We start from the raw sequence: 21,752 nt of genomic DNA, 5'->3' as shown, positions 1-21,752 counted from the left end.
CATGCTCAGCTCTCTGTCTGTGGAACCTCATATTTGAGCTCTCATTTCTTTTTTGATAGCTTTCATCTTAAATAATGACTTGACAGGCTCTTTATACATTTTTTTCTTTGCCTTCCCCCTTTTTTTCCATTTAGTAACTGTGGTAGCTCCAGAGCAATGTCCATGGCTCTGCTCCCTTGCCTCCTCCTTTGAACTCTATTCCTTATCTATTCCCACTGCTTTAACTATTGTTTCTGTATTGTTGATGCAGAAATATAAACACATATGAGTTGTAACTTTTTGCTTTTAGTAAGTAATTGTGTAGGAAGAGTGAAACCCCATAAATAACTGTGGATATTAATCACCAAGTGATGTGTAAATCTTAGACACATGAATGGATTAGGGAGTTCAGGGAAGGAAGAGTTTAGAAGTGACCAGGGGATGCTTCATAGAATTGATATTTGAACTGGATGTCAAGGTTTATTGTCAGAGATGTAGAAAAGATAGTACACATAGAGAAAACATTTTGAGCAGAAAAGCTAAAGCAGAAAAGTAAGAGGTGTGTACTGGATACAGTTTGGCTGGATTGGAGGACTTTTCAAAAGTATAAGATGGTAAAGTGGGAAAGAGAGCTTGAGACCTGATGGTAGAGCACCTTGGATGTTGAGCAGTTTGGCCTTTGCTCTTCAACTGAGGAAGAGCTGTTGAAAGTCTTTAAGCTTGGAAGTGACTAGAGCCTTCTTTAATATGCTCATACAAGATAATGAAGGTGATGTTAGGTCCTTTCTTATTAATAAAGCTTGGTTCCTTAGAGAATAGAGCTCAGCATCACTTGTTTAAAAGGACAGTGCTAGCCTCATTCTTTACTTTGATTGTTTGAAAGGAATTGGTGGGAATATATCTTTCAAGTAGAATACATGGATAAAGATGGGTTATTCTTTTCTCATTCTCCTCTTTATCCCACTTCTTGATCTCCTCTGAAAAGCTGTGCTCTCCATAAAGAACTGATTACTTCCAATTAGAAGGTTTTTCTTCTGAAATACTGTAGTACTTTGTATCTGTTTTTATTGTGCTTACCATGTTTGACCTTATAATAAAGGCAGTAGATGTCGCACTGCATTGAAGGTTTTTATGCTTGTGTCTTAAATTTTCTTGCATTCTTTCACATAGATTCTCAGTAAATATATAGTAATCTATTAAACTGCTGTCTTTCAAAGGACCCTAGATTTTATGCTAGAAATTGGACTGAACTAAGGTTTTGGACTGAACTTACATGGTCTTCTTTACCACTGATGGGCTACATCATTAGTTCTCTATATTTTTTTCTGCTGTGAGATATAATAGATAAAATTTTGACACATGGACTCTTATGGATCTACTTGCAGAGAAATGAAGCATTACAGTGATTTCTAATTGCCGCAGCTATCCTAGGATGTGTTTTTGATATAACGAGTAGTAGATGATGTACAATTCTTAGGGCAGTAGCTATAACTTAGCAGTTCTCTTCCACTGGAGAAGGCATACCAGAATGCAAGCAAAGGTAATACTGTGAGGATATTCTGAAGCCCCCTCTATTTTATTTTAAGGTTCAAAGCAGCACTTTAGAAGTATCAAATTACTTGCAAGAGAAATCCCAAATTATGATATTCATCTTTCAGGGTAACTTTAGGACTGTTTGTTTTTCTTTTTTTCCATTAGGGCACATGTTTTTGTTATTATTTGTTTGTTTTAAATAGGTAGAACCCTATTTTGATGTGGATTAGACTGGTAGTCTGGGATTTTACTCCTGGATTCCATTTCATTTCTGTTAAGTTTTAGAGTTTGTGTTCCTCAAAAGAGCTCAGAGGCCTCTTCCAGTTCAAAACTTTAGGAAATTGCAGAATATCATGAATACAGTGTTCAGATTCTGGCCAACATTGTTATTGGTATGGACATCTATTTGACACACTTTGCAAGTTTACCAGACTGTTTAACCAAGGTGATGTATATTTGGCCATTCATTATGTTAAGTGCCTAGTGTTACATTTTAAAATGTGCTCATTTTTGTACTTCTTTTGTGGACAAAATATGTTTTTTGTTCTTGGGGTTTGGGGTGGTTGAGGACTATAAAAATGATAGGTCCCAGTAACTATATCCCTGACAAGGAATACTGGGAGCATTAGCCCTTAAGGTCAAGTTGAGGCACAGAATAAATGGAACTTCAGCATTTGAGAAGTTACACCCTCCACTTGAAGAATGACAGCATTATCAGAACATGTAACAATTATTAATATGAAATATTAAATGTGAAAGCATCAATACGGTTACTGATTGTAGATTGGAGGATGATAAATCATTTGGGAGAATAAAATAGGTGCTAGTAATTTACCTAAAATGCTTAATTATTTGTGGCATAACAATAGATGAGTGTATCATTATGGGGAAGATGTTAGATACCATAATAAACTGAGAAGATAGAAAAGAAAATGTGAAGACATTTAATTAATTTTATTATAAGAATAGAAGATAGAAGTGAGTAACACATCCACACAAAAACTTGTGTACCAGTGTTCATAGCAGCATTATTAATGATAGACGAAAGTGGAAACAGCCAAATATCTATCATCCATATGATGAATGAATAAGTAAAATGTGGTATTTCCATACTGTAGAATATTACTTGGCAATAAAAAGGGATGAATTACAGATACATGCTACAACGTGGATGGTTCTTGAAGATATTGTTAAGTGAAATAAGCTAGTCATAAAATGATATATATGTATGATTCCATATAAATGAAATGTCCAGAATAGGCAAGTCTATAGACACAAAAAGTAGATTCCTTACTGCTTAGAGTTGGAGTGTGGGGTGGTAATAGGGAATGGGGAGTGACTGCTAATGGGTACAGATTTCTTTTAAGGCCAACAAAAATGTTTGAGAGTTAGTGGTGATGATGGCACATACCTGTGAATATAAAACACATTCAAGTGTATAGTTTAAATGGGTGAATTGTATGGTATGTAAATTATATCTCAATAAAGCTATTTACTTTTATATATTTTAAAAAAGAACAGAGGCTGTGTGAAGAGATGTTTTGGACCTAATGGACACTTTGGGGGATATAGAAGGAGATGGAAGGGCATGAGGGAAAATGGGCATTTCTTGGCATCAGTATATGATCGCATTATAACAGATGCTACCTTCTCTGTCCACTGGCTAAGAATGTAATAGGTTGTGTTTTAATAGGCATTGTATCAGAATCCACCTTTTTAACCTTACCTAGCACTGAGGCTGAAATTGTGTGCATCATTCCACTTGACAAGATTAGTCTTGCCTTTCTTTTGTCTTTGTGTTTTGTGTCATATTAAATTCAAATGGTTTCCTGTTTTCAAGGCAGTGCATAATTGTTTTCTGCTCATCTTTCCATCCTGCATCTTCCTTTGCTCTGTTTGTTCATACCTACTAAAGTTTGTGCCATCTTTCTTTCTTACCTCCTGTAATTGGAACAGTCCCTGGCTTCATGTGTGCTTAAAGCCACTTTCTTCCTTAAATACTTGCTTCTGTGAAATTAACTGACTTAAAGATACTGTTTCTTGTGGCTTAGTGTCTTTTTTGTATGTTTATAAATCTTTCTTAGGCCACACAGTAGTATATTTTTAATTCCAGCATTATATTAACTGATTCCAAATATATTCCAAAACTTCTCATTTGGCTTTTGCTGTAGTGTTTGCCTTTCTGATTTCTTCAATAAAAGTGGTGACTTTTTAATAGGAATATTGTTAACCAATTGATTTCCACTGGCATTCTTCATCTGTTCCATTTGCCCCCTTTTCTGGGTTATTTATTTAGGAAGCTAGCACATACTGAGTTCGTACTGTATTCCTGGCACATACTAAGCACATTATATGCTTATTTAATTCTCAGAACTAAATTTATGAAGTATATGAACTATTACTATACTGTTTTATAGATGAGGAAACTAAGACTCAAAATAATGCTGGTTATTCTTGGTCTTAACTTTGTAAAGTCAGAAAAATCTTTTGTGTGTGTGTGTGTGTGTGTGTGTGTATGTAATTTTCCAGTGTTGAGGATACTATGTGTGAATATGTGCTTTCATAACATGTGAATTGTGATCTTTGTATGTTCTTTGGTGGTTGCTCGGAATTTTGCAAATTTATTCCTAAATGGAATCATGCAATATGTATTCTTTAATATCTGGATTTTTTCCCTCACCAAAATGTTTTTGCGATTTATCCATGTTTGTGTCTATCAGTAGTTTGTTCTATTTTACTGTGGCCTAGTGTTCCCTTATATGTTTATATCACAATTTCTCCATTCACCTTTCATGAACATTTTGGTTGTTTCCAGTTTGGAGCTATTATGAATAAAGCCAGTGTGTACATTTGAGTACAAGCCTTTGTATGGACATATGCTTTCATTTTTCTTGGGTAAATACCAAGGAGTGGGATTTCTGGGTCATATGGTAAGTGTATGTTTTACCTTATAACAAACTGTTAAACTCTTTTCCAAAGTAGTTGTGTGATTTTACAGTCCCACCAGTAGTCAAAGTTGGAATTTCTTCATATCTTCATCAACACTTGGTGTTGTCGGCCTTTTAAAATATAGCCATTTTAGTGAATGTATACTGGAATCTCACTATAGTTGTAATACGCATTTCTCTGATGAGTAATGGTACTAAACATTTTTCATTTACTTTTGGGGTATTCTTTGGTGAAATGTGTGCTCAGATCTTTTGACCATATTAATTTGGATTGTTTGCTTTCTTATTACTGAATTGTGAGAGATCTTTATATATTCTGGATAGAAGTCGTTTTTTTTTTTTTCATTCTCATTGTTGTATTTTGAATATTTTCTACTAGTATGGCTGGATTTTTATTTCTTTAATGGTGTTTTTCAAAGAGCAGAAGGTTTTAATTTTGATCACGTGCTGTTTGTCAGTGTTTTCACTTACAGTACCTCTTTTTTGGTGGCCTGTCTAATAAATCTTTACCTTACATGGGGCAGCATTTTTTTTGTCCTGTGTTTACTTTTGGAAGTTTTGTAGTTAATTTTACTTATAGGTCTATAATCCATTTTGAGGTAATTTTTGTGAAGGTATGGGGTAATATCAAGATTCACCCATTTGCTCTAGTACCATTTGTTGATAAAGCTTTCCTTTTTCCACTGAATTGCCTTGGCATCTTTGTTGAATATCAAATGACCGTATGTATGTGGATTTATTTCTGGATTCTCTTTACTGTTCCATTGAGATATATATGTGTGTGTGTGTGTGTGCATATATATATATATATATATATATATATATATATATATATATATATATATATATATGTATATATAAACAGCATTCTGTATCCTCCAACATTTGTTTCTTCTCAAAATTGTTTTAGCTACATTTTAAATTTTGAATTACCTTTGTCAGTTTCTACAAGAACACTTGCTGGACTTTTGATAGGTGTTGTGTTGTTTGTAGATCAATCTGGAGAGAATATTATTATTATTGTGACAATAATCTGATTGTTTGGATCCATGAATATGATGTATATATCTCCTTAATTTCTCTCAGCAGTGTTTTCTAGTATTGCACGTATAATTATTAAATTTATCTTTAAATGTTTCATACTTTTGGTACTAAGGTGAATGGTATTTTTTAAAAGTTTAGTTTTGCATTTGTCATTACTAGTATACAGAAATATTATTTTAAAAATATTGATCTATTCTCCTACACCCTTAAAAACCCACCTTTTAGTTCAAGTCACTTTATTGTAGATTTTTGGAGGGTTTCTTATGTATGTTGTCATGTCATGTTTGAACAGAGGCTGTTTTATTTTTTTCCTTTCCCATCTCGGTATCTTTCTTTCTATTTCTTGTGTTATTTGTTAAAATCTCCAGGAGGATGGTGAATAGAAATGATAAGAATGGGCATCCTTGCTTTGTTTCCAGTTCCAGGGGAAAAAAAGCCAGTCTTTCACTATTAAGTATATTAGCTGTAGGTTTTCATAAGATGCCTTTCACTAGTTTGAGGAAATTCCCTTCACTCTTAGTTTGCTGATTTTTTTTGTCTCCTCATGAATGAGTATTTTATTATGAATAGATGCTTTCTCTACATCTGTTGAAATTACCCATATGTTGTTTTTCCTTTTTAGTATGTCAATATAGGGAAATAGATTGATTAATTTTTGATCACTAAAACCAACAGTGTATTCCTGAGACAGCTCTCACTTTGTGCTGATATTTTCCTTTTTATATGTTGCTGGATTTGACCTCTAATATTTTTTTTAATGTTGTTTGCATCTACGTACCCATGTGATACTGGTACGTAGTTTCTTTTTCTTGTGGTATTATTGCCATGTTTTCGTATTAAGGTTATGCTGTCCTCATTAAATATGTTGGGAAGTGTCTCTTTTTCCTCTGTTTTCTAAAAGAGTTTCTGTAAGACTGCTACTGTATCTTCTTTAAATGTTTGAAGAATTTACTAGGAAAGCCATTTGGGTATGGAGTTTTCTTTGTGGAAAGCTTTTTGATTTTGAATTCAATTTCTTTATTAGTTGAGGGTTATTCACTCTTAGTGTCAGTTTTGATAATCTGCGTATTTCAAGGCATTTTGCTTATTTGAGTTGTCAAATTTATTGGCATAAAATGGCATTTAATATTATGGTAGTATGCTCTTAATATTTGAAATACATGTAGTAATGTGCTCTCCTTCAACTCTGATGTTGGTAATTTGTGTGTTTTCTGTTCCGTACCAGTCTAGCTAGGGGTTCTTTTCAAAGAACCAGCTTTTGATTTCATTGATTTTTATCTGTTGTTTGTCTCATCTATTTCACCAATTTCTGCTTTTTATTATTTCCTTATCTCTACTTTTACTTTAATGTGGGTTTTTTTCCCTAGCTTCTTAAGGTGGAAGCTAATTTAGAATACTATGTTAAAAATCTTTGTTGTTTTCTAACATAAGCACTAAAAACTATAAGTTTTCAAGTATTCTTAGTTGCACCCCACATTAGATAATGTTTTGTTATTTAGTTCAGTGAATTTAAAAATTTTCCTCATGACTTCTTTGACCTATGAGTTACTTAGAAATGTGTTAATCTCCAGATACTTGGAAAATTTTCCAGTATATTTTTGTTACTGATCTTAATTTAATTTTTCAGAATCAGAAAATATTCTCTGTATGATTTTAGTTCTTACAAATGTATATGTGTCTTGCTTTATAGTCCAGCATGTCTTCTCTCTTGTTGACTATACCAAGAGAGACATGTACACTGGAGTATTCATTGCTACATGGTTCATTATAGTGTTCAGTTTGGTTAAGCTGGTTCATAGTGTTGTTCAGCTCTTATATTTCGTTACTGATTTTCTACCTACTCAGTTTATCAGTGATTGTGAGGGAGTCTTGAAATCTCCAGTTATAGTTGTAGAGTTATCTCTTTCTCTTTTTAGCTCTGTCAGTATTTGCTTCATATATTTTAAAACTCTGTTAATGACTGTGTAAGTATTTAGAATTATTTTGTATTTCTGATAAATTGACACTTTAAACATTATATGTTTCTTTATATCTGGTGATATTTCTTCTGCAGTCTACTCTGTCTAATATTAACATAGGCATTCCAGCTTTCTTAAGATTAATTTTTTTATGGTGTATATTTTCCTATTGTAACCTATCTATATGATTATATTTAAAGTAGGTATCTTTATTAACAGTCTCTACTTTTAACCTAGTGTGATAGTCTGTACCTTTTAATTGGGACATTTAGACCGTATATTTTTAATGTAATTATTCATGTAGTTGATTTAAGTCCACTGTCATACTATGTGTTTTTTAATTTGTCCCACCTGTTTTATCTTTTTCCTCTTTTTCTACCTTTGTATTGCATATTTTTCACATTCCATTTTATCTCCTTTCTTAGCTTATTACTTTTATTTTATTAGTTTTTATTAGTTTTCTTTTTTTTTTTTAGTAATTGCTCTAGAGTTTTATAGCCTGCATCTTGAATTTATCACAGTCTGCTTTCATCTCTTTATGAATAATGTGAGATCCTTCCATACTTTCAGTTTTCTTCCCCTCAGTTCTTTGTGCTATTTTTGTCAATCATTTTATACTACATGTTGTTATTATTATACATTATTGCTACTTTTGCTTTACAATCAAATATCTTGTTTGTTTTTTTAAATGGTAAACTCATGTACTTACCATTTTCTGTTGGTCTTCCTTGGTGTAGAACTAAATTTCTATCTGCTGTTTTCTAGGAGTAGTTTTAGGTTTATAGAAAAATTGGTCAGGAAATAGAGTTCCCATATACTCTTCTCTCCTCCGCTCTCATTTCCCTGCTTCTCTGTTATTAAGGGTTGCATTGGTGTGGGACATTCATTACAATTGATAAATATTAGTCCATTACTATTAACTGAGTCTGTGGTTTACATTAAGGTTCACTCTGTTGTACAGTTCTGCTGTTCTTCAGAGAACCTCTTTCAGTGTTCCTTGTAGTGCGGGCCTGGTGACAGATTCTCAACTTTTGTTTGTCTGAAAATGTTTTTAGTTCTTCTGTGAAAGGTATTTTTCCTTTAGATAAATTTTAGTTTACAGGGTTTTTTTCTTTCTAGCACTTTAAATGCTTTTTTTTAACTTGTTTATATTACTTTTGACAAGGAGTCTGTGATAATTCTTACTACCTTTGTCTATAAGTAATGTGTCTTCCTCCCACTTTGACTGCTTTTAAGATTTTTCTCTTACTGGATTTTAGTGGTTTGATTAATTATATTGCCTTGGTATAGTTTCTATGTGTTTAACTTTTTTTGTTCATTGAGTTTCTTGAATATATAGGTTCAGTTTTCCTCAAATTTGGAAATTCTTTGGCCTTTATTTCTTCAGATTTTGTGTGTGTGTGTCTCCACATCCGGTAACACCATCTTTACACTGCTCCTGATGTTCTCATAGGTCCTCAGTGCTCTGTTCTTTGTTTCTTTTCTTTTCTTCTTCTTCTTCTTTTTTTTTTTTTTTTTTTTTTTTGCTTTTTATTTTTTACATCTTCAGTTTAGGTATCCTTTTTTTTTCCCCTAAGTCTATTTAGCTGTTTTTTATTTGACATGCTACATTTTTCATCTTTCGAAATTTGAGTGTTTTTCAAAATGTCTTCTTTCTTGTTTCTGTGTTTGTTTAAATCTTTTATTATATTTGTAATATTTTGAAGTTTATGTCTTTCATGATACGATCTTTCATGTTTCTGGATCTTTTCTTTTGTCAGAGTTTTTCTTCTGGTATGGGTCACACATTTCTCCATTTTGTTATGTAAGTAAATTTTGATTGACTCTTGAACATTCATCATGCTGTTGTCTGAATTTTGTTGATTTTTTTAGCAGATAGTAATTTTGTTTTGGCAGTGTATTCCATTTCTTATGAAAAAGTAGTAGTAGTTTAGCACTACTGCAAAGGGAGTGATTCTACTTCAGTTTCTACTGATTGCCCCAGGTTTCAAAGAGGTCTTTCTCCCCTCTAGTTGGAACTTGAACATCTCCAAATCTTCGTAACCTCTGGGAACTTTTGAGCCTACTATTTCCTAGTCATTATTCTTTTCCTGGCTTGTAGAGTTTCAGTTTACTTATGCAAAGCTTTATATTCAACGAAAAACTTTGTTGTCAAGTATGGTAGCAATTAGCCACATGTGGCCTTTGAGTATTGGAGATTGTGGCTAGTTCAAATTTAAATATTCTGAAGTATAAAACACACTGAATTTCAGGAACTTATTAATATGGAATGTAAAATAGCCCAGTTTTTTTAATCTGAAATAATATTTTGAACATTTTGCATTAAAAGAATTATCTTAGTTTTACCTACTTCATTTTACTTTTAAAATATGGTTATTAGAAAATTTAAAATTACATTTTAGGCCCATGTTGTTTCTTTTGGACAGAGCTGCTCAGGAAACCTTTCTGCAGATTTCAGGAGTGCTTTCTTTTCTTGAGCTCCATCTTCTCTGCTGCTCTGCCCCACGGTTTCCCACTACCTCAGCCTACCTAAATCTCAGTCTCTGTCTTCCACTCACTGAATCCACTGCATTCTGCTTGGCTTCCCATTCTTGTACTAACTACCCTTCTGACTCTTCACTGTAGGGGATACTTTCTCTTTTCTCAGGTATCACTGTGCTGTGCTGGTGGTTGTCCAGTGTTTTAAGATTATAGTTATATATATCTGATCAGTTTTCTAGTTGAGTTCAGTGGGAGTGCATGTCTGGTACCAGTTATTATATCATGACTAGTAGCAAAAATCTTCTTAAGGCATGAGTGGTTTGATGCCCAAGTATAAGAGCATGAATTAAAAACACCATTTTTAACTAGGAGTGTCAATATCATGTCAGCAGCACTTTGGTTTCACTTTGCTTTTTAGTTTACTGGCATTCACTGATTAGGCATATAACAAGCTATTACGGCAATAGGTAGCAGTTAGGGAGCAAATTACTTGTTTTAGGTCATTCAGGTCTTCAATTACTATCAACAATTTTACTAGTTTTTGTCAGTTAGATACAGTGTTATTTGAAATATTTAAAGAAAGGAGTTTTGAACCTTGGTCGTTTCATTTAACCCTTCCTGTTAATATGGAAAATTGGAAGATGACAGTAACTTGTGCCACAGTATAGAATATGATATTCAGCATTTAGTGATTTAAATGGTAATGCCTCCAAAGTTCTCATTTGTTTCACAGTACCATCTTTCAAAGTTTTTTTTTTTTTTTTTAATGACCTCTCCATGAGATTTTTCTGATACCATCTTGTGTAAATTTTAGTTCTGGTAATTATCATATGGAAGCTTAAAATGTTTTTTTTAAAGTTATTGAGAAATTATCAGTGTTTATCATTTTTGTTCACAGCAGGTGGCACCTGTTACTTGTGCGGGTGTCTTTCATACATAGGATGGATGCATCTTGAAGCTGCTCAAATTTATCAGTTCTCTGAGACTAATTTGCTTTGCTGTCTTTTGAATCTACTGCTGTAGTATTCACTGATTTATTTCTCTTATTTAATTTATTCAGCAAAAGCATTATCTGAACTGTGGTTGTGCATAGCTGTTAAAAGCATACCTCGGTTCTAATCCTGGCTTCACCACTTCACTGGTTTAGCTGTGTGACCTTGGCTAGTTGCTTCTTAGTGTTTCAGTTTCCTCTTGAAGATAGTAGTGAGGTTATTATTGGCTTTACATCAGTTAATACATGTAAAGCAGTTAGGATACTGATTAGCATATGATCAGTACTCAAATGTTACTGCTGCTGTTGCAGTTATTGCCACCATTTTCATTATTATTATCACATGAGGTCTTCCCTGGACACCTTTTCCCCAAACTTTAATCCCCTCCCTATGACAGTACTCCCTTTCCTGCTTTATTTATTTTTTTCTCATTAAGGACTTCCCACTAACCTGCCATATATATTCCTTATTCACTGTGTATTATAGGTTTCCTTCACTAGAATGTAAGTAAGCTCCATGAAGTCAAGGATAGATACAGGGATTTATCTATAGCACTTAGAGAAGTGTCTGGAGTATATTGTATGCTCAGTAAATGTTTTCTGAATGGATTAGATTGAATTGTGTGCCAGATATTGACTAGATATTGGGGATATAAAAATAAAGTACAAAGTTCCTTCTGTTTAAAAGCATATAGTGTAATAGAAGAGACTCATACCTACAAAACTTAACTACAATTATTTTGCCCCCTGAAAGTGATGTTGATGGTAAAGGTAACCTAAGGATGCCCTCACAGAAGGTGTCATTGAACTGGAAATTTGATCCACATAAGAGACAAGGGGGAAGGGTGTTTCCAGGCAGAGGTAAAAACTCGAATGAAGTTGTAGAGCTTGATAATTTGGGCAATGGCTTGTAGTCCTGTTAACAAAAGTATATGTTAATTAGAAGTAGAGGGAGCTAGGAGAATGGTTGGGACCAGGTTTGGGAAAGATAGAGGTATAGGTTGTCTAACTCTTGCCAGGACAGAGCAGTTGGATTTTTGAGGTTCAGTATGTGAAACTTAATGACAACTGGCTGCAGCACTAACATTTTAGTTTTGATTATTTTTTGAAGGTGACAGTGTGTTTCAATATAGATTGTTATAAACTAACTAAAAACTTGGTGTTTAGAATATTTCCTTTTAGAAACTATTTGAGAACTATGTGCAAAACACAGGTTGTCAGTAACAGTTCCATTTATAGAATTGAGGAATTAATATTTTGTTATAAGAATATGTACCACGGTGTGTAACTATCATATTTGTATTTAATCAGCTATTTATCATGGGTCAGGTTGCTAAACTTTACTTCCTACTGTGACACTGACACAAAGCTGGTGTTAAAATACATTTTAAAATAGTTTTGTTTATAATGAGGACACATGAAAAATAGTTTTACTTTTTAAAATTTTTAAAAAATTTTTATTTATTTTTAAAAATTTTGTTGGGGGGAGTTAATTAGGCATATTCATTTAATTTTTAATGGAGGTACTGGGAATTGAACCCAGGACCTCATGCATGCTAGGCATGCACTCTACCATTAAGCTATACCTTCCCCCCTCACTTTGAATTATTGGATTTTAGAAATTGGTAATCAAACTATATTTTAGGAGCTTTTTTTCTTTTCTTCATTTCAGTACAATTAGATTAAAAACTGAAATTGGTTTTTTAAAGCAAGCTCCTTTTAACCTTTGCCAAAAAAAAAGGCTTATTTTTGTGTGTGTGTTTTAAAGTTCAAGCTTTTAACACTTAATTCATTAATATTAAAAGACTATTTGTCAGTTTATGGTTTTTGTCCTCTCTGGAGGAGATGTACCTTTCAAATAGAAACAAAATTACAGTGTCACAATAATTAATGTTGCTAAATAAGGTTCAAAAGATGTGTGTGTGCGTAAAGAAATTACCACAAAATTTTTGTTTGATTAAGCAGATTTACTTGGGGATTGTTAGAACTTTCCAGTCATGTAATTCTAAATGATTAGGTTAACATCACAATTAATCATGGCCAGTCAAAGTGAGGAGAGGCTTTTACCATCTTTCTTTTTCTACCTAAATGTCTTGATATTATTTCAAAGCAAAAGTGTAGCAGGACTGGATTATTCTTTATGCACTAATCCATTGGCTAGTATTCACTAGTGTCACTTTATTGGTGTGAATTAGTGACATTGATCAGTTTTATAGTCATTTTTGGCATTTTTATGTTCATTGTTTTTACTTCATCGTTCCCTTTAAAAGATAGTCAAAGCTGTAAGTATACACATCGCATTTGAGTACATACACAGTTTTTGGCAGTACAAGTCACTTGACCCATCGCCATTTTTTTTTTCCTAAATGAGAATATAGTACAATGAACATTTTCAACTATTTTACCAAAACGTAAATTCGGTAGGTTGTTTATACTGGGTAAAGTATATCATGTGATATAGAGGATAGGATAACAGGACCTAGGACAGCAGTTTGTGAATCTTGGAGTGGGTAGATGCTGTACATTTAAGTAATACTTCCTGAAAAAGTGGATTAGTGACATTAGAAATGCTCAGTTGGCTAACATTATATTTTTATTAGCCAAATGAAACAGCTGACTTTTAAAGATATATTTATTATTCAGTAAGTATTTGTGGAGCTATCTGCCAGACATAGTGTTGAGTGTTCAAATTTGTAGTAAGGAAATGTGTATTTAATTTTGTTTTAGAGTTAAGAACAATTAATAACCCATTTAATATGTATGTTTTTTTTTAATTAAGGAATTGGATTTTGTGAAAAAAGGACAAAGAAGAATTTTCTGCAAGGATCGTATCTAAGTGCACTTTTTCCTGACACATCGTTTCTAGTAAGATGTTTTTCCTTTTTCTATGTTATGAAGTAAATAAACACAATGGAAATGTTTTTTAAAAAATAAGACAGCCTTGTGAGTTTGAATAGCAGTCATTTTGAAGTTCATGTTGGGGGTTAATGCAGATTAATTAAGGAAATTGGTAAAATCCAGTTGAAGTGCATCATGTCGTGTGGTGACAGTTTCTCACAAATTTTTTTTTGACGCTGCTGAGGTAATCCCGAACTTTTACATCTTTCCACTTCCATCTTCCATTTTAGCTACCCTTATTTGAAAAAAAAAAAAAAGATCTACAGTAGCAGTCCATCTTTGCTGTGACAAATTGGAGGAAGACAGGGTTTGAGGATATGAGTTACATGTGATGTGGAGAGATTTTCAAATGAAAAACAAAGTGGACAAATCTAGCTATATTTCTTGAAAGGTGGAAGGGTCAAAAGAAATTAAGCAAAAACAAAAGAAATTAAGCAAATTTAAGACATATTTTTTAAAATGTGGACTTTTTTTGTGACTTTGAATTTATTGCCTTAAATCACAAGCCCACACTTGTGAAGCTCTGAAGTAGGCTATTTTGATTTAAAAACACATTAATATGTAGTCCTCCAAAAGCTTTCATGAGTGAAGCTTCACCTGAATTCTACCTTGTATTCAAAATGAAAAAGGATGAATTTTATTAATACTAGAATAACTTAGAATAATGCAACTTTGAAAAATATTAGGGTGTAGTTTTTGGTGTGTATAGCAAGTTAACATTTTAAATATTAGATACAGTTGATCAAGCCTCATGATTATGTCAGTAAAAACTTGGGAAAGGTACTTAAAATATTTGTTGTTCTTGTTTTAAGAATAGTTTTGCTATTTAATTTAAGGTCTAAATTTTTCCTTGAATAATTAAATGGTAGAAAGAATTTAGTTTTATGAGCTTATTACAAAATGAGTTTTCCATTAAAATACTTTATTCTGATATCAGTTTTGTATGATCATATAGGTTTCTTGATAAACCTTGACTGAAAAACAGCCCATGTTATGATACCCTTTAGTTTGAGGAACTAGGGGAAAAGGTGTTGTTTTTCCAATTGAAAAGTATCCTTCAGTACAAAACTTGTATATGTACAAGAAGGATACACATTTTAAAATATAAACCTTGGTTAGTCTTCTGTAAATCTTTCAATGTTTATTTGGTTTTTTCTTTCTTCGTCTTTTTTATGTTTCTCATATATGTATTTTTTGCTCACTAACTACTCAAAACTGAGTGATTTGAGTTAAAGCACTATATAGGCATTTAGCGATTCTCATTTCATAGCTCAGGACCGGGTACCTTCTCTGAACCTCCATGATGGCTGTGGACATAACTTCAGCTGTTACGATATTTTGTTAACGTTTAAGCTTTAGGGTATCCTCTGTGATACTTCTCCACTAAGCTCCAAGGACATAGACAGCGTCTTATTCTTTATGACGGGTTTTGTATGATTCTGAGGTTTGTGATTGAGTTAAGAGCTATGCTTAGGAATTACTCTGAATACTTAGATGGGAAATGCTCTTTCTTTTGAGTAGATTCAAATGAAGACTGAAGAACCTCAGATTTGGGATTTTCCATATAATTCTGCCGTAATTTGGAGTAGGAATTGGGAGGAGTTAGCACAGAGATTGGGCAAAATTTTCCTACCTTCTTTCTTTTCCTTCATGTCTTGAAACTGCTTTGGGCTCTTTTATTTTAGGTTGATGAATTTTTATATATGGTATTAGGTAAGAAATGAGATTTATTTCCTTGCATATAAAAATCAAATTGTTCAAGAATTATTTTTGAAAAGATTATACTTTCCCTTGTTGAATTCCCTTGACAACTTTGTTGAAAATCAATTGACATTATATATATGGGTCTATTTCAGTACTTTCTATTATGCTCTGTTGATCTATGTATCTGTCCTTATGGTAGTATTGTATTACATTGATGGCCATAGCTTTATGTAAGTCTTAAAATCAGGTAGTGTAAATCCTCCAACTTTGCTCTTCTCTTTCAAAGTTGTTTTTCTATTCTAGGTCCTTTCCATTTCTCTACATGTATTTTAGAATTGGCTTGTCAGTTTCTACAAAAAGCCTTAATGGAATTTTGATAATGAATACTTTTATCATAGAGGCTAATTTGGGGCAAGTTGATCTCTTGAGGATGTTGAGTCTTCTGATGTATGAACTTGGTATCTCTTTCCGTTTAAATTGTCTTCAGTTTTTTTCAGCAATGTTTTTGTAGTTTCCAGTGTAAAGGTATTACACATATTTTGTTAAATTCATCTCTGTTTTCTATTTTTATGCTGTTGTAAATGGCAACTTAAAATCAATTTCTAGTTGTTTGTTGTTAGTATATAGAAATATGATTAATTTTTGTATAAAACTTTCTAATTTATGATTCTGCTAAACTTATTCTAGTGGCAGTTTTGTGTTTTCCTTAAAGTGTTCTGTGTAAGTTATCATCTTGTCTGTGAATAAAGACTGTTTTACTTCCTCTTTTTCAATTTTTATGTCTTTTACTTCTTTTGTTTGCTTGTACTGCCTAGTAGTCCCGACAGTGCAATATTCAATAGATGTGATGAGCTGATATTCTTGTCTTACTCCTGATCTTAGGTCAAACACATCCAGTCTTTTTAGTTTTTTAAGGAATCTCCATACTGTTTTCTATAATGGCTGCACCAAACTACATTCCCACCAACTACTAGTGTAGAGGAGTTCCCTTTTCTCCACACCCTCTCCAGCATTTATTGTTTGTGGATTTTTTAATAATGGCCATTCTGACTGGTGTGAGGTGATACCTCATTGTTGTTTTGATTTGCTTTTCTCCGATAATTAGTGATAGAGCATTTTTTTTTTACATGCCTGTTGGCCATTTGTATGTCTTTATTGGAGAAATGTTTGTTTAGGTCTTCTGTCAGTTTTTCTGATTGGGGTTTTTTTTTTTTTTTTTTTTGCTATTGAGTTTTATAAGCTGTTTGTGTATTCTGGAAATTAAGCCATTGTCAGTCACATCATTTGCAAATATTTTCTCCCATTCCGTAGGTTGTCTTTTCATTTTGTTTATAGTTTCCTTTGCTGTGCAAAAGCTTATAAGTTTAATTAGGTCCCATTTGTTTATTTTTGCTTGTATTTCTCTTGCCTTGGTCTACTGCCCTAGGAGAACATTGCTAAGATTTATATCAGAATGTTTTGCTGCCTGTGTTTTCTTCTAGGAGATTTATAGTGTCTTGTCTTATGTTTAAGTCTTTAAGTCATTTTGAGCTTATTTTTGTGTATGGTGTTGAGGGAGTGTTCCAACTTTATTAATTTACATGTGGCTGCCTAGCTTTCCCAACACCACTTGCCAAAGAGGCTGCCTTTTCTCCATTGTATATTCTTGCCTCCTTTGTCAGAGATTAATTGACCATAGCTGTGTAGGTTTATATTTGGCCTCTCTGTTCTGTTCCATTGATCCATATGTCTGTTTTTGTGCCAGTACTCCACTGTTTTGATTACTGTAGGTCTGTAGTATTGTCTGAAGATTGGGAAGGTTATTCTTCCAGCTTTCTTCTTTTTATTCAGTATTGCTCTGGCAACTCTGGGTCTTTTGTGATTCCATATACATTTTAGGATTATTTGTTGTAGTTCTGTGAAAAATGTCCTGAGTAATTTCATAGGAACTACATTAAATCCGTAGATTGCTTTGGGTAGTATGGCCATGTTAACAGTATTAATTCTGCCGATCCAAGAGCATGGGATATATTTCCATTTCTTTAAATCGTCTTTAATTTCCTTAATCAGTGTTTTATAATTCTCCATGTATAAGTCTTTTACCTCATTGGTCAGGTTTATTCCTAAGTTTTTCTTTTTTTTTTGATGTGATTTTAAAAGGGATTTTTTTTTAACTTTCCTTTTCTGATATTTCATTGTTAGTGTAAAATACAACAGATTTCTGTATGTTAATTTTTTATTCTGCTACCTTGTTGAATTTGTTTATCAGCTCTAGTAGTTTTTGTGGGGAGTCTTTAGGGGTTTTTATGTATAGTATCATGTCAGCTGCATATAGTGACAATTTTACCTCTTTTCTTCCAATTTGGATCCCTTTTACTTTTTTCTTATCTGGTAGCTATGGCTGGGACATCAAGTACTATGTTGAATAGAAGTGGTGAGAGTTTCTAGCAGTCCCACTCCTGGGCATATATCTGGAGGAAACTCTAATTTGGAAAGATACATGTACCCCAGTGTTCATAGCAGCACTATTTACAATAGCCAAGACATGGAAGCAACCTAAATGTCCATTGACAGATGACTGGATAAAGAAGTTGTGGTGTACACACACAAACAGAATGGAATACCACTCAACCATAAAAAAGAATAAAATAATGCCATTTGCAGCAACATGGATAGCCCTGAAGATCATCATACTGAGTGAAGTATGCTAGAAAGAGAAAGAAGAGTACCATATGATATCATGTACATGTGGAATCTAAAAAAAATGACACAAATGAACTTATTTGCAGAGCAGAAACAGACTCACAGACATAGAAAACAAACTTATGGTTACCAGAGGGAAGGGTCGTGAGGAGGGATAAATAGGGAGTTTGGGATTTGCAGATACTAACTGCTACATATAAAATAGATAAACAACAAGGACCTACTGTATAGCAAAGGAAACTATAGTCAATATCTTGTAGTAGGCTATAATGAAAAGGAAGTTATATGTATGTACAACCGAATCACTATGCTATACACTAGAAATTAACACAACATTGTAAACTGACTATACTTCAGATAAAAAAAACTAAGCCACAGCAGCATAAAATCCAGTCTTTTCCTGTTAGGTATGGTGTTACCTATAGGTTTTTCATAGATATCCTTTGTCAGATTGAGAAATTTCCCTTCTATTCATAGTCTGCTGAGAATTTTTTTCTTATCATCAGTGGGTGTTGAATTTCTATCAGACCCTTTTCTTGCAACTATTGAGATGATCACATGTTCTTTTTCTCTTTTGTGTATAATGTAGTCAATTACATTAATTAATTTTTGAATATTGAAGCAACAAATCATGCATTTCTGAGATAATCCCCACTTGCTAGATTTATTTGCTAAAATTTAGTATTTTTTTTCATCTGTGTTCATAGTAAACATTGGTTTGTAGTTTTTTTAGTAATGTGTTTGTCTGATTTTTGTATCAGGATAATAGGGTGAGTTGGAAAGATTTCTTCTGGAAACATTTTCATACAGATGATGTTATTTCTTCTTTAAATGTTTGGTAGAATTCACCAATGAAAACCTCTGGGCTTGGAGTTTCTTTGTGGGGAGCTTTTAAACTATGAATTCAATTTATTTGATTGATATTAAGCTACTCAGATCTATATTCTTTTTGAATAAGCTTTAGTTGTGTCTTTTAAGGAATTTGTCTGTTTATGTAAATTGTCTAATTTATTGGCATGAAGTTACAAATTATGTTCCTTTATTCTGTTAGTGTTTGAAGGATCTATGCTCATATCCTCTCTTTCATTCTAATATTTCAGGCCTTTTTCTGAAGGAACAGTTAGTATTTAAAATTTTTCTGTCTGCATCCCATAAATGTTGTTATGTTGCATATTTGTTTACATGCAGTTCAAAGAATGTTTAAGTTCCTTTGTGATTTTTTTCAACCTATATAATTTCCAAATAATGATAATAATAATAATAGTAATAATAGTAATAATAATAATAATAATAATAATAATAATAATAATAATAATAATAATAATAATAAAAAATTTGGTTAATTTTCCAGATACCCTTTTCTAGTAGGCTTTTAATTTAATTCTGTTGTGGTCTAAGAACATACTTTGTGTATTTATTCTAGACTGTGAAATGTTGTCTGTGAATGTTTTAGGTGCCCTTAAGAATATGTATTCTATGTTGTTGAGTGGGGCTTTTCTAAAAATATTCATTAGGTCACATTGGTTGATAGTGTTCTTCAAGATTTATCCCTTCTGATTTTCTATTTGTTACAGTAATTACTGAGAGAGGAGCCTCGAAATCTTCAACTTTAATTGTGGATTTGTCTGTTTTTTCTTTCACTTACTAGTTCATGTATTTTGAAGCTCTAATAAAGGTGCATGCATGTCTAGTTTTTTAGGTACCCTTAATGAATTGGGTCCTCTTTCCCTCTTTATTTCTGGTAATATGTTGTGAAGTTGTTTCTGAAATAGGTTGTATAGTTTCTGACAGAAAGTGTGCCATTATTCTTATTTTGTCTCATATGCAGATTTCCTATTTTCTTTGATCTCTCAAGTCATAAGACTTTTTTGATGACATGATTATGATGTCATTTGTGTAAGATGTGCCTTAGTATGATTTTCTTTGAGAAAATTCTGCTTAGAATTTATATATATATATGTATATATGTTTTTTAAACCAAATTTAGAGACATACTAGCCACTAGTTCTTCAAATATCTCACTTACCCCAAGTGGTTTTTTCAAGGGAAAGGAATTTCAGTTATACATTCGATATTGTCTCTCTTGGCACTTATACCCTTCTTTTTTGTTTTTTGTTTTTTTTTTTCCTGTTTTGTATTTTGAAGGTTAATGTTATGTCTCCAAGTTCACTGATTTTTTTTTGCAATATATAATCTATTCTTAATACCATCCAGTATGCTTTTATTTCTGATAATTTTTCATCTCTGAAAGTTTTCTTTCATTTCTCTCATCATGTTCTTATTTACCTTTACCTTTTCTAACATGAAGAGCTTATTTATAATCATTGTTTTAATGCCTTCATCTGTTAATTCCATTAACTTTATCATTCCTGGGTCTCTTTATATTGATCAACTATCAACTCTTATTATTATGGGCCACATTTTCCCACTTCTTTTCATTTCATGTAATTTTGTTTGGATGCTGGACATTGTTCTGGGAAGACATTTTTCGTGTTTTTTTTTATAGTGTTGAACTTTGTTTTTATATACATATAAGTTTCTTGGTATCAACTGAATCCTTTTGAGGCTTTTTTTTTAAAGCTTAGTCAGCATTGGTTTAGAGCCACCATTCTTGTGGGTTAGTCATCCATTAAGGTTGTACTTTTATGAGGGTTATAATCCTTCTTGAGCATTATTCTTAATTCAGTGTAATCCCAATGGATATTATAAAATTATTTTTTTAGTTTTTCAGTTTTTGTTTTGTGTTTTAAAGGAAATTTTATGGCCCAAGAATAGTTAAAGTAATATCAAAGAAGTTCAAATCAGAAGGTTTTCTCTACTCACAGGATGTATATCTACAATAATTACTTCCATGAAGAAATGCCACAAGAATAAACAAAAGAAAAAAAGAGCCTGGAAGAGGGAGAGTGTATACATGGACACTTGCTTTATCACAAAACTGGCACTTTAGAGTAGCAGGGAGAGAATTATTCCATAAGTAATACTGGAACAATTGATGATCCATAAAAAAATAACTCATGCTCCATCTATATGCAGAAATCAATTAAAGATTGATTTGTACATCTCAGCATGAAAGGCAAAACTATAAAACTTCAGAAGCTAATGTAGGGAGAACATGTTCGTGATCAATGAACAAAGATTCTTAAAAAGAAAATTTAAAAATACAAACAACTGATATAAATAAAGCAGTTGATAAATTTGATTACCTTAAAATTAAGAAATTTTGTTCTTGAAAGTCGCCATTAGAATAGACAGGCAAGCTAGAATGGTAGAAGTTATTTACAACAGATGTAGTGGACAAAAACTATGTATCAGGATATTCAAAGCCCTTCTACAAATCGGTGTGACAGAGACAAATAATCCAAGAGAAAATGGGTAAGAGTCACTTCCTAAAAGTGACATAAAGTCATTTCCTAAAAGAAATCCAAATATTCAAGAAATATGTGAAAAAGTTGCTTAATCTCATTAGTAATCCGGGAAATATAAATTAAAACTGCAAAGAGGCTCCATTATAAACCACTAGAGTGGTTAAAA

The 21,752-nt window shown here is 32.5% G+C and overlaps 1 protein-coding gene across 8 annotated transcripts in view; it reads left to right on the top strand.

The window, feature by feature from the left end:
• Positions 1–21,752, top strand: part of MEF2A (myocyte enhancer factor 2A) — a 124,030-nt gene that overhangs the window by 14,006 nt on the left and 88,272 nt on the right. For all 8 annotated transcript variants that reach the window (XM_010962905.3, XM_010962906.3, XM_074354076.1 and 5 more), the window contains exon 2: positions 13,714–13,799. The gene's annotated coding sequence lies outside the window, so the exon portion shown is untranslated. The remainder of the gene's footprint in view (positions 1–13,713; positions 13,800–21,752) is intronic.

Source organism: Camelus bactrianus, chromosome 27 (genome assembly GCF_048773025.1).
Source record: "Camelus bactrianus isolate YW-2024 breed Bactrian camel chromosome 27, ASM4877302v1, whole genome shotgun sequence".
Lineage (NCBI taxonomy): Eukaryota > Metazoa > Chordata > Mammalia > Artiodactyla > Camelidae > Camelus > Camelus bactrianus.
The sequence above is the reverse complement of the archived record's forward strand: the minus strand, read 5'-3'. Positions and strand labels throughout refer to the sequence as shown.